Source organism: Malaya genurostris, chromosome 1 (assembly GCF_030247185.1).
Source record: "Malaya genurostris strain Urasoe2022 chromosome 1, Malgen_1.1, whole genome shotgun sequence".
NCBI lineage: Eukaryota > Metazoa > Arthropoda > Insecta > Diptera > Culicidae > Malaya > Malaya genurostris.
Genome location: NC_080570.1, coordinates 148834208 through 148843792, shown reverse-complemented (window position 1 = coordinate 148843792; position 9585 = coordinate 148834208).

Sequence of the window (9585 nt, the reverse complement as noted above, 5' to 3'; positions counted from 1 at the left end):
GGTTAATGCGATAGAAAGAATAGCACTTTTTGATCCCCAAAAGTACTCCTCCATAGGAATCATCTCGATCCAGACGAATAATGTTAAAATCGTGGAAGTTTAAGGGTATTTCAGAAGTTAGCCAAGTTTCGCACAATGCAAATGCGTCACATTTCAGATTATTTACTAGAAATTTGAAAGGATCTATTTTTGGGATGATACTTCTACAATTCCACTGTATAACAGTGATTGTATCCGTGACCTCGGTGGGTGTCTTAGCCATCGAAGGATACGATCGCTGAAAGAAGGGGCCATTTTGCAGTCAACTGCTTCAAGAATGTTTTAACTGTAGGAATAAAAGCCATTATCAGGCTTTTAAGAGGTTCAGAAATATTGAAAGTAGACATGATCCAGTCCACAATATCAGAGAATTTAACAAACCCAGTATTTGGTAAATTTTCTGACTGATCTTTAGGGACTTTCGGGGGTTTTGAAGTCCCAGGAAGTGATGGAAATTCTTGCTCGGAATTTAATTTTCCAAGGCCTGGAGCTTTTTTCTCTGGTTTTTTGCCATCACTACCAGTTGTTGTAATTTTTCGGAACCCATCAGAGGACATCTTCGAACCCTTACTAGGGAGCTTTTGAGAAGATTTATTTCTTCTCTTTCTAATTGATGAGCTATGAGGGACAGCCGAAGATGTACCTTCGAGGGGGTCATCATATTCGCTCTCGTCAGTTGACAAGTAAGCGTAAGGATTTTCGGTAGGTGGCGTAGCACATTTCAACATTTCTGCAAAAGAGCGTTTGGAATGTTGCTTAAGTGAACGCTTCATTTTATCCTTACGCAATTTGTACACGGGACAATCAGAGAGGTCATGCGGCCCCTCCTTACAGTAGAGACACTTTTCATTGTCTCCACTGCAGGAGTTATCCGCATGACTCCCTCCACACTTTATACACCGGGATTTATTGCAACAATGGGATGCTGTATGTCCCAATTGTTTGCAATTGGTGCAGTTCATGACCCGCGGCACAAAAAGACGAACAGGTAAACGGACTCGGTCCAGGAGGACGTAATTAGGCAAAGCCGAGCCAGCGAAAGTCACCCGATACGAGTCTGATGGGATATAGGACTTAGTCCCATCCTCAGCGGTCGATACTGAACGCAATTGCTTGCAGTCCAGTATCTTAACGTTCTTGAGTAGGGGGTTTTTAAATCCGCCTGCCCCATGCTTAAGAACGTCCTCGCAAGTCAGACTCGGATCGGTGATCACGCCGTCTATCTCGACTTCGCGAGCTGGTACGTATACGCGATACTCCCGCGTGAAATTCTCACTTCGAACGATCTCATTAGCCTGTTTTGCACTGGCTAACAAGACCCTAAGCTTGTCCGGGCGTACTTTCTCAATTTTTTGTACAGTATTGTATCGCGAGGACAGGTCATTAGAAAGTTTTAGAAGGTTCAATTTTTTACCATTCGCTTTGGTCCGGATGTAAACCGCATACGGTCCGGCCGAGAGTGCAAGCCCATCGGGATAGCTTCTAATGCGAGATTTATTGCCATCAGAAGCATCCATTTGATCATCTAGGGGAAGGTCAGGCAATTCTGTGCCTTTTGTCATGGCACGGAAATGTGTCCGTGCGGGTAAATATTAGGGGGCAATAAAAATCTAATGGTACTGAACAACAGGGAAAAAGAAAAAAAATACTTAGCTTTAGCTCTCGAAGGGTGATCGGCCGACAAGGCCCGGTCCTAGGCGACCGGTGAATACTCCAGTTCAATAAAGTGCAAAAAACCTCTTTGAGGAAAAAGCACTTTGTTTTTAGTCTCTCACTACACTGTCCAATGAAACCAATCTTTTTATCACTATATATATTTATCACTGTTTCTAATGTACAACGATATATACGCAGCGCCCAGCGCTGGCGCTGGCTAACGGTACCACACGCAGTGCTGCTTTACACAAGCTCACAGTCGGCCTTGAGAACGGATTAATTAGAACTATCACTCGACCGCACTGATGCACACAATAGAATACGGGATGACCTTGATAACGGAATAAAACAATTCACCACGCGATTGGAGAAAGCAGAATTTACGTCCGATCGATCCGATAGTCACGGCACGAAATGGAACTTTCATTTGTCAATTATTTAAACAGACCCTTGAACTATGCTTCATTTTTTTTTCGTTCAATAAACTTGGCAGACGAACTATTGAGCTATTTTGAATGTGAGAAGTTGGATCTCCGTTGAACTATTTTTACCGGATAATTTTGAAAACTACTAACAACCCATTTTTTTAATAAACACTACAAACCTGTTGTAAACTTCTACTCCGGGTTGAATAAAAACACATTTTCTATTTATGTAAAGAAAACACCAAATTTTCACACCATTTTTTGCAGGAAAGAAAATCAACAAACCGTTGCAACAATCTGGACAAGTATTTCGTCCACTAGCCGCTTGAACTTGAAATCTGGCAACAATGTAACAACTGTTGCCAGCAATGACGCCAGGTTTATCTGTGTTTGACAGATTCTCAATATGCTGCACAGATTTTAAAAATAACAAACATTTCTGAAAGCGATCACAGACCGGCAATGAGCATCTGAAAATTTTCATTTTTTTTTTTGGGAAAATACATTGAAATGTATTTCTTGTGCTTGAAAGTGACGATACCTGTTTTTTTTGCTCATGAAAATGATCCCGTTCTCGACACAGTTTTTGCACAGGCTGATATTTGGATCGAACCAGATTTTTTACAAAATAAATGGGCATTTTTGGTTGCCAATAATTTCGCCCCATCGGACGAATCGTCTGCCCCATTAACGATTGCGGTTTAACTTAACTTGACGTTCACATTGTGACTGGTTAGAGCGAAAGAATGGAGAAGTGCATCACAACATGGGTATGACTTTACTTTTAGATGGCTTAGCCGATTCACAGAAACAAAGATTCAAATAAAAAATCTTATGATCCCATCTAAAACTTCTGAATTCAACTTCCGGTTCCGGAATTACAGGATATCCCAATCGGGTATCATTGCCCGTTGATGATCGAACAAACCGATTCCGGCTATACTGGTTCCCGAATTCCGATTCCAGAATCAGAAATAGTGGCCGTATACTCCAAAATGGAACTCACTCACTTTTCTTAGGCTGCGAACCATTTCGCGGTTAATTTTAACTTTTGGGTAAAATCTGACACTTGAGTGGTTATTTTGAGTCGAGTAGTTAAATTTAACTAAAACTGCGGCCCATTTCAAAGTTTGACGAATGGAAAGTTATTTGGGTTTATTTTGCACTGGAAATAAATTTGACTAAAGAATTTATATTAAAATTTTCCTAGCGAGATTTTTTTCAGTGTCGGAAAATAACCATCGATCTGTCAAAAATAACTATGCTTTCGAGCATAGTTATTTTTGACAGATCAAAATAATCACTCGAGTGTCAGATTTCAACCCAAAGTTAAAATTAACAGCAAAATGGTTCACAGCCTTAGAGATGGCTTGATTCAAATGAAAGATTTTAATTCCTAAATTTTGTTCGGATCCGATTTACGGTTCCGGAAATACAGGGTGCTGAGCGCAAAAAATAATTAAAACCGTCATTAAGAGCGACGAAGCCTAAAAGAGAAAAATTCTTCTCAATTGGGCTTAAGCTTGTTGCTGGTCATTCGAATCGACTTTGCCTCTAGCGTCCTTCGGAATCTAGTTCCGGATTAACCGAAAATAGTGGTGAAAAAAACTACTGAAAGGATCTGACTTATTTCATAGGCTGTTATTGAACTTTAACCCAATCCGGTTTCCGATTCCGGAACTACAAGGTGTTTCTGTTCAATGAACAATTTTTCTAATTTACTGTAAAATTCATGATAGTATGACTAAAATGAGTAAGTTAAGTTAAGGTTAAGTTTGAATCTGAATTCTAAAGTCTGACTGGCACGGAAATCAGAACCTGGATTCTGGTCCATCTGAATTCTGAACTTAATTTTAGATTTAGAATTTAGTTTCCGAATACAGTTTCTGAAATTAAAAAAAAAAATCTAAACTCTTGAACTATATTTTTGGAACTGGTTTCTTACTCAGAGTTTTGAACTGAATTTAGTGTCTTAATTTACTGTCAGAATTCGAATCCAGAGTTCCGATTCCAGAATTCAACAGGAATTTCAAACTGAGTGCTGGAACAAAATACAAAATATGAATTTTAGATCTGGACTATGGAACTAAATTATAGATCTGAACTCCAAACCTGACGTTTGGAACTGACCTCTGGACCAGAATTTAATTCCAAATTCACACAATCAATAAACTGAAACGAACGATTCGGAAGTGCGAGATTTTTTAAATTTACGCCCTCCAGTTAGGTCTGTGACATTACCCACCCAACTTTTTTCTGCGTGTGCATATTTAAATACATGCATAGTTTAAATCCAGTAGAAGCTAAAAAGAATGAATGGAGGAACACAGAGTTTGTTAGTTAGGACCGTCAAGATAATGACAAAAATTCCACCAGCACTTCTTTTGAAACGAAAAATTAATGCCTAGAGAGCGGTTAAAAAATCATATAATTGTTTATGAAAATCTCCAGCACGTAATGAAACCGTGAAAAGAAGTGAGTCGGTGTTTGTTGCTTTTCTGTTGGATGTGTTTCCATAGAGATAGAACTATAATTGAATCATGTGGCGGCCAAGTAAACCAAAGCATGCTTGGTTCTTCTAGTCAGTTGGGCTTTCTCTTTATGTGTTTTCATATGCAGGGTAGTTCAATTGGCAAAACAATTTCCTCGGTTAGGAGCTAGCTACGGGTTCGAGTCCCGTATCTGCAGTAGCATAGTTGTATTCACATGTCATTTCTGCAATCTGTTTTCCCCGTTAAACACTGAGCAAACTTAAAGCTAAGGGTGATTTGTTTACACGTTCATTCTAGCATGAAGGCCTGTTATTAGAAATGTAAAAAAAACACCGGTGCATGTAAAACACTTTATTCGTCAGCAGTTCATTTGAAATGTCAGTTTGTAAAACCTAATAACGGAAGTGTGACATTTACACTAACGCATTCATCACTAGAGCTAAAATTCCGGGACATTTGACACGTTAATGTCAATTGGGTTGATCGAGGAGTTAAATTGAATTGAAGTTCAAAAAAACATTGCATACAACTTTGTAGAACGGGTACAATCGGATGCTTCTCGGATCTCTGTTCAAAACGGATGTTTATGTAGTTTTAAATTCGTGACAACAAAATTATACCTTACAAATAGAACCGTGCGAACCACGTCTTTGTTGACAGATTTTATTAGTCATGTTTTAAGTATTCTTTTTTTTTATACATAACATCGTTCAAATCGTGTAGTCTTTTAAGGGCATTGTTAAAACGGTACATAACGTAATAAGTAAAACAACAACAACAAAAAAACACATTCATCGCATCATTTGCCTTTTGTGAGTTTTCTCGGATATAAAAAAAGGTTTTAGTTAGTTTCCGTTGTTTTTTCGTCGGTCAAACGTTGGTGTGAATATCGCTTGACGATGAAAAGTAAACACTCAGCTGAAAGGTAGTAATTCAATTTAAATTCTTAGAAACTAGGAGCTCAAACTGACTGAAAATATATCGGGAAAAAAGATAAATTTAATAGGAAAAATGCAGTGCTATATATTTAAAACAAGAAAAAAACCGCATCATCAATAATAATGGCAAATAAATTCGTCTTGGTTCGAATCTGGTCACGTACAATTTAGTTAAACAAGTTAAGTTCAATATTTGCGGTCTCACGATTGGCGGGTTCGGTTCCGACTAGAAATGCTATAGACAAACAAAGAGACAGTAGCAGAGATCCCGGAGATACAGTAATTCAACTGTCATTCATGCTCTCCATTGCACACACACATACAAGAAACAACACTGTTAATGTTCAAATCGTAGTTTAGTAATCAGGATTTATTTTCTTTGTTTTGTTTTTATTTTTTTGAGTATTGTCATGACCGAACGGTTTACCAATTGCACAGAGCTAATTTTCAATCGTAATTTGCTTTCCCGCTCTGCTTCATGATGTTATCTCGACATCAACAAAGCCAGTATTGAATTTTATCCGCTACTTGACCAAGTCTTAATTTGATCCTATCTCGCCGGCTTTGTAAACGGTAGCGAACACCTTTCACTGTTCTGAGATCAACGTCAGTAGCATGTTTGACAGAATCTTGAACTGCCTTGGAATTTATCAAAGACGATATCTTAAATGGGTCTACGATCTGTCTAATGTAACCAAGTTTATATTTTATTTTGTTACATCATTCAGTCGGATGTATGTCACTACCATCTTCTCAAGATTAAATTAAAAAATAAATAATTAAATATCATGAAAATAACTCACAAAGTTCATTTACAATTTCATTTACATCAAGGAGTTTTTCTAAGTTTAGCTTGCTTGATCCGATCAACTTCCTGATTTCGATTACTAGGGAAGCTGTTATCATTCGTTGGTCTCATCTCGAACTCTTTTTTGAGTGGAAATTAGTATCTAGGGTAGCCCGTTTGCTCGGTTAGACAGTGCTCCCACTAGAAGTTTTCTTTAGCTGTTTTTTGCTCTGCTAAACGAACTTTCCAATTACGCACTGGACCGTGACACATCCAGGTGTTGTCTGGCGAAGCAAGTTACAAATAGATTATTAAAAAATTACTGCACCACAACAACAGAAACTGACCAGATACGCACTGCAGCCTGCATGAGGCGCGCGAAAAGGCAAACAAACCAAGATCAATAAACAAAACAAAAAAAACACAAACTGCTTACATGTTCTGATTAATAACAATAGTGAGGGAACATAAAGGTAAACAAAGAAAGAAAAAAATAACATACGTATGGGAGAACAAAAAAAAACTAAAAAAAGAACAAAGCAAAATAAAAAGAAATGTGATTGTTTGTATATTTATCAATGAAGAGGAACGGAAAAAATACTAAAAAAAAAGAAGTAGTACGAGTAAAATTAAATTAATTTATAATAAGTAAAGCGATAAACAAAATGAGAAAAAAAAAACTCAAAAAAGATGCTACTGAAAGAAAACAAAAAGAAGAATAAAAAAATGCAAAAGCAGAAAATCGAAACCCTGATCAGTCTTCTTACTTTACCGACAAACAAACTAAAATTTACTTAAGTCTAACAAACAAACAATTAATCGGGCTTCCTTTTTTTGTTTTCAACAGATGGCCCAGGATTTGGAGGCGTCGTTACTTCTTCGGTTAGTGTGGCCGGTGGCGGCGGTAGCAGCGCAAATCCGATAGCATTGACCCACGTCGGTATCCAATCGCTGGTACATCTGGACCAGGAAGACATGAGTAGCAGTAGTTTTAGCTCGGCCAGTCGGGCTTCGCTGGACCTGCAGGCGTCCTCTTCCGGTTCGCCAACGGCTTCCTTCAGCGGTGAAAATCTGCTGCACTTTCATGGCGACTCGAGCGGATCGTTATAATACAGAGCGTCGGGCGGTGTCAGCAGTGGTGGCTCCGGAGGCACCATCGGATTGCGCAAATCAACGGCCGCAATCCGGGCTTCTCCCTCGCTGTCCCGCTGCTCATCATCGTCATCGTCGTCCACGAAGCGACGGGGAGGTAGTGCCAGAGAAAGGAAGCCCCAGAGGAAACAGGAAGCAGCAGACGAACATTCCGGGAGACGGCGAAACGAATGCGAAACGATTTTGGCCGAGGAAAATCCCACGTTGGATAAGGATGGAAATGGTAATGATAGGGCTGGGGATAGTTTTATTAGTGACCCTGCTGGCGGTGCTGGTGGTGCCGTTGATGCCGGAAATCCCGGGCGGCACGTAGATCTGGTGGCCGGGGTAAGTGTACGTGTGTTCCAGTGGGTTCGGGGGATGAGTTTCGGATGTAAACGAAAAGATGGTATCGCTGAGAAACATTAGAGTCAAGACCAGAGACTACTCGTCCCGAATATGTAAACTAAATTTTAATCCGTTTTTTTGGCGTAGGTTGAGGGTATACAGATTTGTTCAGAGCTTGAAACATTAAACTAGAGAGTTTATGCATATTATTAATATGTGACATCGCATGTACTGAGTTTTGTTTTGCCAAAGGAGCAGTACGAAAGTCCTATAAACGGATTTTGGAGGACAAACCTGTTATTTCCATGTCTTTAGTTTCGGATACTTATTCTGCCGTTCTACGCATAATTGTCCCATATTCTATAGGATTTCCTTCATATATTGGGAAAAATTAAACCTAAAACGGTAGTATTGACATCGATCTTCTTTGATTTGACAATTTACTCATAAACATTTCAAAATGTGGTCAGATTTTGAACGTAACGAAGTCTGTCGTCGATTGAAACTACATGTCTGACCGGTTTTGGGCTAAGCGCTTATACATACCTTCACAAACAGATTCCTATAATTCCTTCGATACCTTTTGAAGCATTTCTCACTAACATTAGTATCAAAAAATTACTTAATATGAAGTGATTTTTACTCAATATTTCCTTCATACCGAAAGTTTATTTTCAGGTGAGGTTCATGTAAATTTGCCCGAAGTAAGCTTGAACAGCTTCTAAGAGTAAATTTATCAGCAGGAATTTTTATATGGGAGAGCTATAATAGAACTGAAACTGGAACAAACGTAGCAAGCCTACTGTAGAATTTAAAACTGACATACGCTGCTGTCCCAATTTGGAAAAAACGTTCAACGGTGGTCCTTCATTGGTCCAATACGTTGGATCATTGGTCCAATGAAAATCCAATCAATCGTTCAACGGGAGGCCAACGAAGGTCCCGTTCGTTTGCCGATTTTGAAACAGACCGTTGAACCGAATGCCATTTTTTTCGTTCAACAAACCCGGCAGACAGAGGTCCATTGTTGAGCCATTTTTAACATGAGGAGTTGGAGCCCCGCTGGACTAGTTTTACTGCAGAATTTCTGAAGTTTTTTCCACTTATTTGTTTAAACTAACAATACATACCTGCACAATACTTCTACTTCACGTAGAATAACAACAAATTTTCTTTCTATGTAAAGGTAACACTTAATTTTCACACTATTTTTGCAAGAGAAAAAACAACAACAAACCGTTCCAGCAAATTGAACGAATATTTCGTGCAATATGTCGTTCAACAAGCGCTCAAAAACCAACAAAATTGAACGGCCTGCTGAGAGGGGAGAAACTCTACTGGGGCTGCCAGCTTTCTTGTTATAATTTCATGTGTAAAAGCATGTTTAGATGCTCTAAATTCTACATGAAAAATGGATAATTGAACTGAAACTCAAACAAACGTGTTGGGTTTTATTCGAACAGTTCTAATGTCAAATTTGAAGAGATTTAACTGTAGGGGAGAACGGGGCTGCTAGTTCGGACACGAAATTAAACTGGACAGCTTGAACGCCTTAGAAACAATTAATTATTTCGATCCATGGAATGATTTCGTAAACGCACTTTCATGTAACAGACAGGGCTCAATTAGCTGGATACCGCTAAGTCAATTCAGTTTGACGTCAATCGTGTTTGTGTCAAAATGTGTATGCTTTTTTTCTGAAACTTTTTTTTTACAATTCCTGATTTTTTGGATATATTTGATTTCTGTACACTGTAATGATGGTATAG